This window comes from Somniosus microcephalus, chromosome 17 (assembly GCF_052327205.1).
Source record: "Somniosus microcephalus isolate GS21.2 chromosome 17, FLI_Smic_1.0, whole genome shotgun sequence".
NCBI lineage: Eukaryota > Metazoa > Chordata > Chondrichthyes > Squaliformes > Somniosidae > Somniosus > Somniosus microcephalus.
In genome coordinates this window covers 51,004,247-51,020,657 of record NC_141003.1, presented here as the reverse complement: position 1 = coordinate 51,020,657, position 16,411 = coordinate 51,004,247, and positions in this window count along the sequence as shown.

The following is a 16,411-nucleotide window of genomic DNA, read 5'->3' as shown; positions in this document are numbered from 1 at the left end:
ACAAAGTAGATCTTTTGACTTACATGGAGGGACTCTTTTTCCTTCCGACCAGCTGCCAACCTGCATCAGCCTGGTGAGAAAGCCCAGTCAAATACCGCTGAGTCCTATTGGCATAATAGGACCCCAATTTGCATAAATTCATGAGGCTCCTAGGCAGGCACCTAACCCACCTGCAGAACCCTGCAGGTTAATATCGGAGACGGTGGGAATGGGTCAAGATCTGAGCCGGTAAGTAACCTCCTTTTTAACTGCCCACTCCCCCGCCCCCGGTTTGCTGGGACGGGTTGGGTTAAAATTGACCCTAATGCTTTCATTCAAAATGTTAAAATAAAGCTTACTTCAAATAAAAGAAAGGTGAATGGAGACAGACAAAGCAATACTTTTGACAGTTAAATATTTTCTTATTGTAATATTACTGTCGCCAGGCGACCACTAAGTAACCTGGATCACCTCCAAAAAGTGCCAATCGCTTTGGGATGATGAGCGCCTGGAGGAGAGGAGTGGGATCCTTGATGGAGGCAGATGAGCTAATCCTTGAATGTATTAAAGAAAGAAATACTTGCATTTCTAATGCACCTTTCACAACCACCAGACGTCTCAAAGTGCTTTACAGTTAATAAAGTACTTTTGAAGTGGAGTCACTGTTGTAATGTGGGAAACATGGCAGCTAATTTGCACTCAGCAAGCTCCCACAAACAGCAATGTGATAATGACCAGATAATCTGTTTTTGTTATGTTGGTTGAGGGATAAATATTGGTCAGGACACCGGGGATAACTCCCCTGCTCTTCTTCGAAATAGTGCTATGGGATCTTTTCACGTCCACCTGAGAGGGCAGACGGAACCTCAGTTTAACATCTCATCTGAAAGACAGCACCTCCAACAGTGCAGCACTCCTTCAGCACTGCACTGAAGTGTCAGCCTAGCTTTATGTGCTCAAGTCCCTGGAGTGGGACTATGAACCCACAACCTTCTGACTCAGAGGTGAATGTGCTACCCACTGAGCCACAGCTGACACTTAAGGGAAGCTAGCACGGATTTGGTAAAGGCAAATCGTGTTTAACTAACTTGATCGAATTTTTTGATGAGGTAATGGAGAGGGTTGATGAGGGCAATGCGGTTGACGTGGTGTACATGGATTTCCAAAATGATTCCAAAAGTATCACTTAATTGGTTTGCCAGCAAAGTTGAAGCCCATGGAATAAAAGGGACAGTGGCAGCATGGATACAAAATTGGCTAAGTGACAGGAAACAGAGAGTAGTGGTGAACGGTTGCTTTTCAGACTGGAGGAAGGTAAACAATGGTGTTCCCCAGGGGTTGGTACTAGGACCAGCGCTTTTCATGATATATATTAATGATTTGGACTTGGGTGCACAGGGCACTATTTCAGAATTTGCAGATGACACAAAACTTGGAAGTATAGTGAACAGTAAGGAGAATAGGGATAGACTTCAAGAGGACATAGACAGACTGGTTGAATGGGCGGACACATGGCAGATGAAGTTTAATGCAGAAAAGTATGAAGCGATATATTTTGGTAGGAAGAACAAGGAGAGGCAATATAAACTAAAGGATACAATTCTAAATGAGGTGCAGGAACAGAGAGATCTGGGAGTATATGTGCAAAATCGTTGAAGGTGGCAGGACAGGTTGAGAAAGCGGTTAAAAAAGCATACGGGATCCTGGGCTTCATAATAGAGGCATAGAGTACAAAAACAAGGAAGTTATGATGAACCTTTATAAAACACTGGTTCGGCCACAACTGGAGTATTGTGTCCAATTCTGCGCACCGCACTTTAGGAAAGATATGAAGGTCTTAGAGAGGGTGCAGAAAAAATTTAGAAGAATGGTTCCAGGGATGAGGGACTTCAGTTATGTGGATAAACTGGAGAGGCTGAGGTTGTTCTCTTTAGAGCAGAGAGGATCGAGAGGAGATTTGATAGAGGTGTTCAAAATCATGAGGGGTCTAGACAGAGTAGATAGAGAGAAACTGTTCCCATTGGCGGAAGGGTCGAGAACCAGAGGACAAAGATTTGAGGTGATTGGCAGAAGATCTAAAGGTGACATGAGGAAAAACTTTTTTATGCAGTGCATGGTTAGGATCTGGAATGCACTGCCTGAAAGGGCAGTGGAGGCAGATTCAATCATGGCTTTCAAAAGGGAAATAGATAAGCACCTGAAGGAAAACAATTTGCAGGGCTACGGGGAAAGGGTGGGCGAGTGGGACTAGCTGAAGTGCTCTTGCAGAGAGCCGGCATGAGCTCGATGGGCCGAATGGCCTCCTACTGTGCTGTAACCATTCCATGATTCTAATTATCCAATGGCATCCACAAGCTGCACCAGTTGGAGCTCATAACAAGTCAATGAAAGAGCAACGATGGACAGTCGAAACAGAACACCAGGGTTCATGTCTTTAAGGTGTGGAGGACAGTCACGGGAGCTGAGACGTCAGTTGACCGATGATGATGAATATTACTACATCAACAGTTTAGTCACAATAACACTACACATTCAAATTAATGGATATTTGCATTGCACTGTGTTCGCTCTTCACAAGGAAGGGGTGATTTTAGTCAATTCTAGCTTATTAAAATACCACACAAGTGAATAAAGTTTTAAAAATCATGTTTAAAAAAAGCAATTGTTTAGTTAAAAGAGCAGTTTGGCACATTGTTAAGATGCTTTACTGTTTACTTTGTTTTACAGCATGAATGGAGCTTGAACCACTTGGAACCACATATGCAAGGCATTCTATGATATTCATTGCATCAGCTTCTTTTTTTAGCTTATTGCAGCAACTGAAACAATCCACTTTATTTGTGTATTGTAGATGTATTCTAAGTGTCCTATAGTTAAACGCCCTGTTCAGCTGCAATTGTACAGGGTTCACTGACTGCCGGCCAAACATTTTCCATTCAGTGAAATACTTTTTGGCATGGGTAATATGAACAGCTAAATGCATGTCCGTATTCTGGAGCGAGAGGGCTGGATTGATAAGGTACATATAAATATATAGATAGGTGGATGGAGAGATAGGCAAAAAAATGAATTGACACTTGGTTCTTAATGATGTTGGCCCTCCATAGTAGTGGCAAAGTTGAAGGTGTTGGGGGTGTTGAAATAAGTGGAGCACACAAATCCCAGAGACATTCTCCTCAGCCTCCAATGTATTTTTGGAGAGAAGTAGCTGGCAGACATCCAGCGGGACCCTCCGCCAATGGTTTTCACAGCAGTCGGTCTGGCCCCATGACAGGGTACGTATCGATAATTAAACTGATCGGAACCAATTGGTAGCCAAACCACTCAGCCCCATCTTCTCTTGAACCAGCTCTGCCCATTTCTCCCCCAAAGCGTGTAATTTAAATGGAAGGAAAATTGGGCGAGCACTGTTTTGGGTGTTTGATGCCCCACCCCCCCCCACCACTGCCATCCACCACCCGGTGGTTGCATTACACCCAGGCGATAAAGATGAAAATCTACCCCGACTGTTCACATGAAAAGCAGAGTGCTGGCATGATCCCCTCTGGACTAACCATGTTTACTGTCATGGGTTAGAACTTTACATTTAAGGGCCATGTTTGGATCAGTAGTGCTGAACAATGAGAGGGAACGAACATGATTTGTTTAATGTCATTCTATGACCAGGTTAGATATGGGCTGCACTTTTGCTGTTCCATAACCATATTTTTGACACAATGGCCCAGAAATTCAGGTCGGAGGCTTCCCGTGGGTGCAAGTCTCCGACCTGCACTTACCTTGCACGCTGGCCGTTGAGCTGTGGGCCCGCATGGGATTCCAATCCTGGGCCTCATCCAACTGCCGGCGCTCAGTGCTTGCGTATCCCAGGGGCGCAGTTAGTTCGATGCGTCCCCTGGGATCACGTGGGCCATGGAGAGCCAATGGTAGCAGGGAAATGCCCATTCATAAAATTGACAGGAAGAGCTGTCAAAACTATAAATACTATAAGCCCCAAAACATCACTTAAACTTCAAATAAAAATTTTTTTAATCACATTTTTAAAATAACTATAAATTACATAAAATAACTATTTTAAACAATAATTTAAATTTTTGAAAAAGTTAATTACATTTTCTAACAGGGCTAAAAATAAACTTACCTTTCTTTAAAGTATTTAAAAATAATAAACCTGTGGAAAAAATGTTTTAATTTTAATTAATTCACCACTTACCTTGTTAAAAGCAGGCCTTGCACCTGCTTTTTACATGTGTAACTCCTGGAGACTTACCCTCCCGGAAAAACCTGCAAAAAAACCGTAAGTTCGATGCGCATGTGCTGCCTCTCTGGCGTATGTGTTTGACCTCTGAACCCCTTCCTTTAAGGGAATGGAAGTTCCGGTTTCCCGCGCATGCGCAGTGCATGCACAAAACCGGCACTTCCGTAGGGCCTACGGGTGAGTACCTCGTGCGTACTCACCCGTGGAGACCCGAATTTCTGGGCCAGTATAAAAAGCGATTTTTCTGCATCCAGGTCTAATAAGACTATTGTATATATGTAACATTGGTGCAGCTATGGGACAACATTATGCAGAACACAACAAAACTGTTAGCAGTGTTCTCCTGATAGCAGAAAAATCCATTCTTATTATGGTGCAAAATGACGCCAAAGTGCTCCACAGGGTAATGCTCTATAACTAATTGGTTTAATTTGCAATTATATCTTGATGAACAATTTTACACAAAACAAGGACTGAGCACAGTAAATTCATCCAAAGTCAGATATGGATCCAAATCTATTATTTAGAAGCCCCAGTTTGTATTTCTTATCACTTTCAATGGTTTTATATCACGCTCTAAGTATTAGCTGTCATATCACCCCTGGGTGCACTCAGATAGGTTTATGGAGGTACTGGCCTATGTCTGTGCTGAGAGAACTCAAAAATGGAAGAAGAGTCCCCAGACAGACTCTGCAACAGGCCTGGAGGGAGATCTCAGAATGTGTAAAGGATGGAACCAGGTACTTTCAAAATGGTGAAAAGCTAAAAACAGTGGAGGTCCAAAGAGACTTGGGGGTCCAGATACATAGATCATTAAAATGTCATGAACAGGTACAGAAAATAATCAAAACAGCTAATGGGATGCTGGCCTTTATATCTAGAGGACTAGAATACAAGGGAGTAGAAGTTATGCTGCAGCTATACAAAACCCTGGTTAGACCACACCTGGAGTACTGTGAGCAGTTCTGGGCACCACACCTTAGGAAGGATATATTGGTCCTGGAGGGAGTGCAGCGTAGGTTTACCAGAATGATACCCAGAATCCAAGAGTTAAATTACGAGGAGAGATTACACAAATTAGGGTTGTATTCCCTAGAATTTTGAAGGTTAAGGGGTGATTTGATTGAAGTTTTCAAGATATTAAGGGGAACAGATAGGGTAGATAGAGCGAAACTATTCCCGCTGGTTGGAGAGTCTAGGACTAGGAGGCATAGCCTAAAAATTAGAGCCAGACCTTTCAGGAGTGAAATTAGGAAACACCTCTACACACAAAGGGTGGTAGAAGTTTGGAACTCTCCTCTGCAAACAGCAATTGATGCTAGATTTAAATTTAAATTTAAAATTTGAGACTGATAGATTTTTTTTAACCAAAGGTATTAAGGGATATGGGGCATAGGTGGGTACATGGAGTTAGGTCACAGATCAGCCACGATCTCATTGAATGGCAAAACAGGCTCCAGGGGCTAAATGGCCTCCTCCTGTTCCTATGTAAATGCTGCCAGCAACACTCATAGTTACAGTGCAGAAAAAAGTTCAACAACCTTACTCAGTCAGTCAAGGTGTGAATCACTTTCTCCTCTGCCTCATTCTGTGAGTCAGACCTTGCCAAGGCTCCTCCTCCCACAGCACCCAAGCACTCCCCTCCCCCGCTCCACATGCTTCTTCTCCGATTCTTCTCCAGTCCTCACTGCTCACTCCACCAATCCTCCTTCTCATTACAGTCACGCTCTCCACAGCTGCTGCTTTTCACTCTTGCACATGCCACACTGCAGCAACTTTCTTGTACATTACCACCTCCACTTGTTGTTTCTCCCTTTCACCATTCACACTATATAATTTAAGGGGCAACTGATGCATTTAAGGGGCAGCTGGATAAGTGAGAGAAAAGGGAATGGAAGGATATGCTGATAGGGTAGTGTGAAGCATAAACAGCAGCATAGACCAGTTGGGCTGAATGGCCAGTTTCTGAGCTGTAAGTTGTGTGTAATTCTATATAATCAAGCTGCCTCACACAGCAGCCAAATACTAACTCACCCCCTGTCTTTCTGTGAGACAAGGTGTCGCACAGCTCAAGAGAGAGGACCAAAACCGGTGGAAGGCCAGCCTCCCTTCAAACTCTCACATCAATAATGCAGGAGGCACTGGAAATACTAGGAACAGGCCTCACCAGAAACATCAGAATGGAGAGGCTGGAAGATGTTCTGAGCAGAGTCCCTGCCTATTCCTTTTACTTCAAGCAGAAACACATACAGGCAGTGTGGACACCTGGTGCAGCCTCGCGTGGCCAGGTATCTGCTGCACCCGAACCTTCCTATTGCCTGCTGACCCTGGTCCTATTCTCCTCCCTACAGGCCTTTCCCATGACTTGGGACCTGCTGGCGAAGAGGGTGAGCGGAACCAGCCCATCGAAGAAGCACTGTCACCCCCTCCATCTTACCCAAGCACCTGCACAGTAATCAGCCCCCAGGATGGGGTAGGAGAGAGAGTGAGTTAGAGGGGTTTTTATGGTGTGAATCTCACGTCACTGGTGTGTAGCAACTGGCAGTCATAGAAGGGACAGCAGAAGACACAGCTGGCCAGAGGACAAGCTGGGGTTCAAGCTCTGTGGCAATAATTTGGGGCATACTTTCAAGGTAAGGGGCAGGAGGTTTAGAGGGGATTTGAGGAAAAACCTTTTCACCCAGAGGGTGGTTGGAATCTGGAACTCACTGCCTGAAAGGGTGGTAGAGGCAGGAACCCTCACAACATTCAAGAAGCATTTAGATGAGCACTTGAAACGCAATAGCATACAAGGCTACGAACCAAGTGCTGGAAAATGTGATTAGAATAGATAAGGCTTGATAGCCAGCCCGGACACGATGGGCTGAAGGGCCTCTTTCTGTGCTGTATGACTCTATAACAAAATACTGCGGATGCTGGAAATCTGAAATAACAACAGAAAGTGCAGGAAACACTCAGCAGGTCAGGCAGCATCGAGGCGAGAGAAACAGAGTCAACATTTTGGGTCGAACCTAGCAGCCCAACATTTAAGAGAACGATTTTGCAGGTGCACCAGCAAATGCTTGAGGCATTGCACAGCTTGCTTAGGAGCTGCTGCGTGTCTGAGAGTGTGGAGAAGTCGGCCCCCAGCTTGTGCGGAGTCCTGGCACGAGGCACAAGTACTCTGCAGTCTGCCCTGGACCTTGTGCTCTCTATGGAAGCTGCAGCAAAACCCTCACTTCTCTGGCACCAGCTATGCTAGGTAGAATAAAGCTCAAACTAGTGCCATTCATGGAGTGGCCTTCACCCTCTCCTGCAGTCTGGAAAGGCCGGGGGAATCGCACGAGAAGGGTCTTTGATTATGTCACAGACCTCCTATAGTCTGCTCTCTCACAAATCAGTGGGCGTCCTAAGCTGCAGCTCCTACAGGAGTGATGCATGTTGTTCTCTCTTGGGAATACAGCGTATCTGCACTCTCACCACCACCTCAGGTGCCAGGCAGAGTAGCCAAGATGAGTCAGTCCTTACTGGGCGGGTCATGCACTTAGTGCTAGTCCTGCTATTTGCCATTAAAATCGCATTGGGTCCTATCGATGGTGTAGGAACCTGATTTACATAATGATATGAGGCTGCTGCCAGAAATAGGCAGGTAGCTGGGCTGCCCTGGTCAGGAAACTCTCCAAAATGGTGTCAGTCGCATCACCAGCGTAAATGGGGTGATAAGTTTACCAATACCATTTTGAGGCTGCTACCATTCAGTTTATGCCAGGCTGGCTGAGTTAAAATTGGCCCTTGTAAATTTGGACAGTGTCACCCTGGGCTCAATACAGAGGATTTGAATTCATAAGATAAAAATACAGTGGTGGTTATCTTCACATGGAACACATACTGACACTTTAGGTAAACAACTGTGAAAATATTGTACCAGAGTTAATGGTGTATCAGAGAGGAAAAGTGTTATTAAAAATAAATATTCTTTCAAAAAAGAAATCATGATTCCAAGATAATATAATCAAACTGAGATAAAATAACTTATTTCTTTTTTATTGTATAATACTGCACTTTAATAAACAGGAGACAAAGATAGATTATTTCAGTATTTATTTTATTGCCACAATCTTTCACCAGGGTTGCTCCTGACATCATTGCATTCTTTAATGAAGAGACAGTTAGAATATAATATATTGTAGTAAATTATTTTCTAACCATTCCTTCATTAACAACATCTAATGAGGTCAGGGACAGTGCTGATCAACCATAGTGGCCATTAAATGACTACAGAAGTAATTTATTGTAACTAGAGCTAAGCTCAGAATGGAATATTAAATGTGAATCAATCAGAATTGGGTCAGCTCAGATTTATTCTGCCTCAGTGTGACTGACTCAGATTCATGGGTCCTTGTCTGTTTAAGACAAGTGGCAGGATTTTTAGGCTGTCAAGTCCTGCTGCATCCAATCTCTGTGCCCCCTGGCGGAAGTGAAGGAGTTTGCCGAAACAAAATGCAGGTGATGCTGACCGCAGAAATGTGTCCGGGATCAAGGCTACATCCTTGTGCTGCGCAGATCTCCTCTCGCCACAGATGCGCTGGAAATACACTATAGCAGAAGGTCCAGGCCAATGTGTCAGCTGGCAAATCAACTGTGAAGGGCATCATAGGCAAGCCAGATTATGCACTGAATGGCATCACAAGTGGGAGCTCTGGCTGAATTTCCTCTCTCAGGCCAATTGCAGCATTCCCAATCCTAGGTGCTTTTCTGTGTATCATTAAAATGCAAGCGAGTAATAGTGGTAGAGAGCAGTAAGGGAAAGATGTGAGCACCTGTGACATGAAAGGCTTCTTTTGACATAAAAATCTCACCTTTAGTTCGTTCAGATTAAGTCTCTGGAGCTCCACACATAAAGAGAGAGCTCCACGAGTGCCAAGGCATGCCCTTACATAAAATGTCCATGTAAAAGCCTCAGGGAAAAAAGGACCATAACAATCACAAAATTATTTGTTATTTTGGTCTCAGAAAATAATTAAGAGTATCCTAGAGAGTTAAGCAAGGTATTGCTATTTTATGTACTGAGTTATCTTTGGGTATGGTAGCATAGTGGTTATATCACTGGAGAGGCTTAGACTAATGATCTGGAGACACAAGTTCATAATCCCACGATGGCAGCTGGGGAATTTAACTTCAGTTAATAAATAAATCTGAAATAAAAAGCTAGTATCAGTAATGGTGACCATGAAACTACTGCATTGTTTTAAACACTCATCTGGTTCACTAATGTCACAGACCTATACATGGTCTGGCCTATATGTGACTCCAGACCCACAGCAATGTGGTTGACTCTTGACTGCCCTCTGAAGTGGCTGAGCAAGACCACTCAGTTGTATAAGGTGGCTCATCACCTCCTTCTCTAGGGCGATTAGGGATGAACAATAAATGTTGGCCTTATTGGTGACGCCCACAAACCGTGAACAAATAAAAAACAAACTTGCTTTTGTGTATTATTGTAATAAGTAATTTATAGTTTAGCCTGAAAAAATATGGTGTGGGTGAAATTGGCCGCACCATTGAAAAGAAAATTGCGCGGCGTGTAAAATGGCCTGCTGATTCGCTGGGGCCCATTTTGCGTTGCTGCCCAAGATGGTCACCCCCAGTACGCCCAGATGGTGTTATTAGTCTATCAGAAAGATCAGTAGTAACAGTGATGATCTATAATATTACTGGCATAAAGCAGTGATAAATGGGTAGCGCCGAGGCACACTCCATCCCAATCATTATACAAGCTTAAGCTTTGGGCCATAAGAGGTTCTGTTCTGCTTATAGAAGCTGCCTTTTGTGGTCAGCACAAGTAAAGAATGTTGGGAGATGGTCTGAGTCGTAATAAAGCTGTCCCTTCACCATATCACATCACAGAATGTCAAACAATTAGATCTTAGTCACCAGCATTTCTTCAACTTAAGCCTATCTCTGTAGTCTCATTTATGATTGGGCTCAGTCACAAAAATGATCATCACATGCTACTAAAAGAAAGGCTGGAATTTTCCGGGGTGGTAGTAGGCGCAATTGGTGGTGGGTTAGGTGGGAAAGTTGTTATTTTTGACAGCGGGTTGGGAACTCACTGTCATCTCACTCCCACGCACCTTTCCCCTAGGCGCATCTGTCATCGCAGAGCCGACCCAACCGGCAGCAGTGGGCGACCCAACTGAAATAATTATCAAGTCATTTACAGGCACATAAGAGCCTTTTCTCACTTACTTTTTAAATTTCCCTGCATGGCCACGGGATTCACACAGCTCGGGAACCATGTCTGTCAACCTGAGGCAGGAGTTCAGTGGCCATTGCTCCAACTGATTACTTGACAGCATCAAATGTACAGTAAAAGCTCCTACCTGACCGATGATCACTTTCCTCAGGCAGAAGCTGTTGCTCAGTCCATTTCCAGCACAGATTCTGCAGGCTGCAAGTCCTCCTAGCAAAGTCTCCATCCAGTGTTACCTCATTAGAAGAACTCTCTCACCATTGACAGAATGCTTCTGTCATATGTACTTCACCTTGCCTCTATTCCATCAACATGGGTGCTGTTTTTACTGTCTCACCTTGGTCCTCAGAATCAGACTACGATGAGCCCCAACACCAGCGGCACCAGACACACTAATAGCACCAACAACAACACCAATCTTCAAATGTAATATGGCCATTGTTCCTTTAAAGATCACAACTGAAAACGCATCATGAATGATGTCATCAGACCCATACCATTTAATTGGGCCGGGTAACGCGCTGGGCGGGCTAAATAGGCCCCATTAAGGTAAGTTCATTTTCAACAGCAGGATGGAGCCAGCAGCGGGGTCGTGACCCGACACCGCTCGCAGCGGACCCACCGAGGTAGGCAAAATTCCAGCCAAAGTCTGTGCCGTATAAACCTTAAAAATAAGATTTAGAACATAAGCTGCATCTATCATATTTTGATACCACAGCGAGCCTGCAATACTGCTTGTGAGAGTTCACTGAAGAAAAAAGAAAGACTTGCATTTATGTAAGAAAATAATTAAATGAAAAATCAAAACCATGTTGCCACTACAGCTGGGTTCCTGATTGTAATTATTTTTTGAATGCATGGTTACAGATAGCAACCAGCCCAGAGAAGTACAAATTTATAGCAAATAAGGTCATAATATAATGCTGGAGCAGAGAGGAACTGAAATAATAATGTTAGAGACAGAGGGACTGGGAATGAGCTCACAGGAGAAGAAAGGTTTGGAGGCAGAGGGAATAAGCTTGGAGAGAGCAAGAACTTCTGCAGTTCTACAGTTGTGTATCGGGATGCTTCTTCAATTGTTGCCAGGTGTAAGAAAATGACCTTTTAGAAATTGAATTTAAAAGAAATTTTTCATCCTGAATCAATAAGTAGCTATCTCACTTTAGCACAATTGGAGAATAAAACAACATTATTCAAAAGAAATAATAGAGCATTTAGTTGTCCAGGTTAATGAGCTATGAAGGTTGGCCTGCACCGTAACAACATGAAAGACAGTCCATTCTTCCTAAAAGGTGCTTGTGTCAGAGGGCTGGAGGAATGGACAGAGGAATTGCTCATTCAATTGTTAATTTCCACTACAGGAGACCGGAACATTACTGAATTATTTCTAGGCATCGTGGGAATGATAACACATTGGTCCCAGCACAGCATTGATTGTATACAGACACTGCTTCCATCAGCAATAAGTGACTTGACCTTGCCCAGTAACACAAGATCTGTGCATTTGAATGATTATCTGACATTCTGGGCACATTGCTCATGATGTTTTAGAAGCACCACAGCTGGAATTTAGGATGCCAGCAGCCCATTGAGCCAGATTTGAGTGTGGGCTTTTATTGCTAATGATACTGTTGAACATATCTTTGGACTGCACATTATTCTGCATTTTGTTGAACTAATCATCTTTGGAAATGATGTGCCAACTTTTTGATATCTCTAAAGTAGAACAGCATTTAGTTGGTGATTCATATTTAGGAGAAGATTTGCTGGTTGTGGTCTTTTCCTTTACTTGAGATGTTTTACACAGGGATGACGCAGAACCAAGATTAGAATATCATCTTAAAATAATTAACATATAATGTATAAATGCGTTGCTGATGGGCAATGCTTCTCATGAGCAGAACAGACTCATGAAATTTCCCCCAAATTGACTCCTTCCCCAAATTTATTTCTTCTTCCCTGATAGCAATGACATGCTGGGATATGTTACCAGGTCTAAGTTGTTATTCTTTATCGGGAAAATTCAGCAAGTTATGCTCCCACAACAGAGCCTCGCTCAGTAGGAGCACAGATCAGATTTGCACCACTCACAATTTTATGGTAATTAAAATAAGAACATAAGAAATAAGAGCAGGAGTAGGCCGTACTGAAGGGGTAATTACTAGACCTAGCCTTTTTCGGGTTACCCCGGATCAGGCGTATTCCCCAGACGTTCACCTTCAACTAAAGTTAGAGATAGCCGAATCCTATAAGATGCTTAATTGGGTCTAAAGACCCAGACTATCTCTCCCTAAAGGAAAGGAATGACCTGAAGATGTTACCATCCTCCAGATAGCACTTTTAATAAGTTTAACGAGACTGTAACCTTCCGGATATTATGAGGGTCTGGAAAACTCTCCCAGAATTCTGCAACTCCTCACCAAAGAGTGTATAGAGATTGAGTTTGCGAGTTTGATACAGAAGTACTATGTGAGACAATTCTAAAAATATATAGATTTATTAAAGAACCGACATGCAGTTACAGCTGGTGATTCAATCACAACTTTAACAGTTCAAAATACAAATAGCTTACAATTCTTATTCTCGGAGATCCTTATTCTCAAATCTTAACTTCGTTACATTTTTACATTTCTTACTTATTTCTAATCCAGGATATCCACCAAAATCAAATACCTTTGATTACCCAAGACTCAAAGGGTTGTAGGCTTTCAGAGCCTGTCTTTGAAGCTGAGAATCGCTTTGCCCCTTCCAGCAAATTCTGTCTTCCTATTTGAGAGTTCTATATTTTACACCCTTTTTTCAGTGGTATATCCTTTGAAGTTTTCTGCTGATGTAAGCTAATTATCTCTAGTCATCTTTCTGTTGACCCCTGCTATTCTTACAGTCAGTTCAGCTGGTAGCTTGCAGAATTCTGTCTGCTGTGTAGGTGTTCAAAACTTATCATAAAAACCATGTGATTGCTTGGTGCATCTATTGATGTCATATTTACAAAGTCTTCTGTTTGTATCTTTTACATCATGTAAATTAAAAACACTTCAACCGACTACATGATTGTCTTCCTAGCCACCTCAGTTGGTTGTATTATAGACTTATATCTCCTGTCTTTCATTTGATGTCATATTTATGAAGGCATATGGTTCTTTAATGTTTTGAGTTTCTGTTTCCCGAAGTGTTGGTTTATGACACCATAACATTATACCATTGTGCTCTTTCATGTGCCTGTTTACAAAGTGTTGGTTTAAAACAATTTAACTGGGTATGATATTGTGTTCTTCCCAAAGCTCAGACATTCTGGAAGCTCCAACCCTTTGCTTCAATAGGGCCATTGTTTCAGTGTCAACAACCGATTCCCATCTCAAAAGCCTGTATGGTGTTTACAGCTTTGTGTTAACAACTCATCTCAAAAGCCTGTATTCTGTTTACAGCTTTGTGTTGTTGAGGCTTTTCGATTTTTAAACCCAGTTTGTCATGTTTTAATAAAGTCAGAATTCTGTTCATAGGATGGTGTATTTTTCTGAATAGGTATGGCTCATTCCTTTACAATACGGCCCCTCAAGCCTGCTCCGCCATTCAATAAGATCATGGCTGATCATCGACCTCAACTCCACTTTACCTTTTAAATTTACCTTTGTTCAACTAGGGCATTGGAGGGGAGGGAATATAACTCAGCTGCACCCTATCTGCTCTTGACATCCATGCACGTGCATTTTCTAGTGAACATAATTGGAATCCTGAATGATCTCTTTCCCTCCTAGGACAGCGTGGGACTGAGGTCATTGATAGCACCCCAAATGAGAATCTGCTAACTCCATATGAACCCAGAATCAAATCTGAGGTTGTGTTGATGGTTATAGAGCATTTACTGAGCCACCAGGGGAAGCCCCCAGACATATGTACCAAATCAACCTTTCCATTAATAGCTCATTTACTGTCACAAATATTGTTATGTCTCCTCATGGGGCCTAAAATTCCTGGAGGTCCATTCTGCGGGTGGAAGTATGATGGAGCAGAACTCTTCGCTGCGCATGGACTCTGCTGAAGATCCCAAACCAAACTGCAGGGCTGGGGTCATTAACACATTGGGGCAGACCACTAGTGCCTTTAAGGATGTATCTATCTACACATCCCCCTGTAGAATTTCCCAGTCCCTGGTGTAAAATGGGCTGCCGATTTGAATGCATCAGTTTCCCACTGGGCAGGTTAGGTTAAAATTACCCTTACCTCCTTGAACCCCAGGACTCTTTTGCTGTGGATGAAGGAGTTTAACAATCGCACCAGAGAAGACATGGTAAGCTATCTGCTTTGCTTGACCCTTCAAGTCTCTTTATATGTGTGGCACTCTTTCATTCATTATCCCCATGATGCCAGATGAGTCAGAGGTGAAAATGAGATCAGACAGTGGGGAGCAGAGACTCCCCCAGCCTGAAAACCTAGATCTCTGGGGTCCTATTGTAAAAGGAAGGATGCTGGATGAGCATCACTCACATGGAGGTAATTGAGGGCCATCTTGAATAACCTGAGACAGATGGCAGAGATCACGTCAAAGTCCAATGTCATCCTCAGTGCCAATATCTGAGAAGGATTCGACACAATAAAAGTTACCTTAAACCATAAAATTAGAGCTAGGCTGTTCAGGAATGATGTCAGGAAGCACTTCTTCACCCAAAGGGTAGTGGCAATCTGGAACTCTCTCCCTCAAAAAGCTGCTGAGGCTAGATCAATTGAAAAATTCAAAACTGAGATAGATGGATTTTTGTTAGGTAAGGGTATTAAGGGATACGGAATAAGGCAGGTAAATGAAGTTGAGGTATAGGTCAGCCATGATCCAATTGATAGCCTGCTCCTGTTCCTATGTTTCTACCGGGAGCCGGTGGTGCATTCACCTGTATCCACCTCTGACAAAGAGGCCTCCAGATCTGCCAGTGCATCTAAACTGGATGCTTTGACCATTGGCCTTCAGGCCTTGTGGGACCATTTAGAAAGAATGTTGGAAAATAGTTTCCAGGATCTTTGGGGTGACATACATAAGAACATAAGAACATAAGACGTAGGAGCAGGATTAGGTCATTTGGCCCCTCGAGCCTGATCCGCCATTCAATAAGATCATGGTTGATCTGATCTTGGCCTCAATTCGGGGGTAGGCGGGAATGTGGAGTAATCAGATCAGCCATGACCTTATTGAATGGCAGAGCAGGCTCGAAGGACCGAGTGGCCTATTTCTGCTCCTAATTCGTATGTACGTATGTAACTCCACTTCCCTGCCCGCTCCCCATAACCCTTGACTCTCTTATCGTTCAAACATCTATCTATCTCTACCTTAATTATATTCAATGACATCTCTCGGAATCTGGAGCATCTGACTAATAACATAAGTTCTGCCCTCTCACTGATCAGTGGGTACTCAGACCCAGGACCCAGCACAAGTGACGTGCCTAGAATCACCCTCTTGATGCCATTCTCTCTCCTGGTTCATGTGATAGTTCATGGAACTTTTCTAGCCAACCCTCTCAGATGCCTGGTCATTTTGTTGTCAGGATTCAGGACCAGGCTGCCCATGCACCTACAGTGATGACACAGACAGCTGAAGAGTTCTCTTGAGACTCAGAAGCCCTGAGATGAAGGTTACTGTGGGTACTTCCTAGTTGGTGGTCTTCTCCTTTGGTGAAGCCTTATCCTGCATGCCTGTGTCAGTTCCTCTTCCTCCTGTTCCTGTTCTGTCTCCATTATAAGGGCATATATGGGAATGCTCACAGTAAATCCCATGCTAAGGGCTGTGTGACAGAAGCAAACGATTTCCCTGCCTGTAAATTCAGGAAAGCAGTTTGCAGAATCCCTTCTTAGCTGCACAGCTGAGAAAAGATTTTTCTGTTCACTCGAGTCAAAGCTCAAAGTTTGTGGACAGGTCAAAGCCTGTAAACTCACTACTTCCTGGTTTCTCAATCATG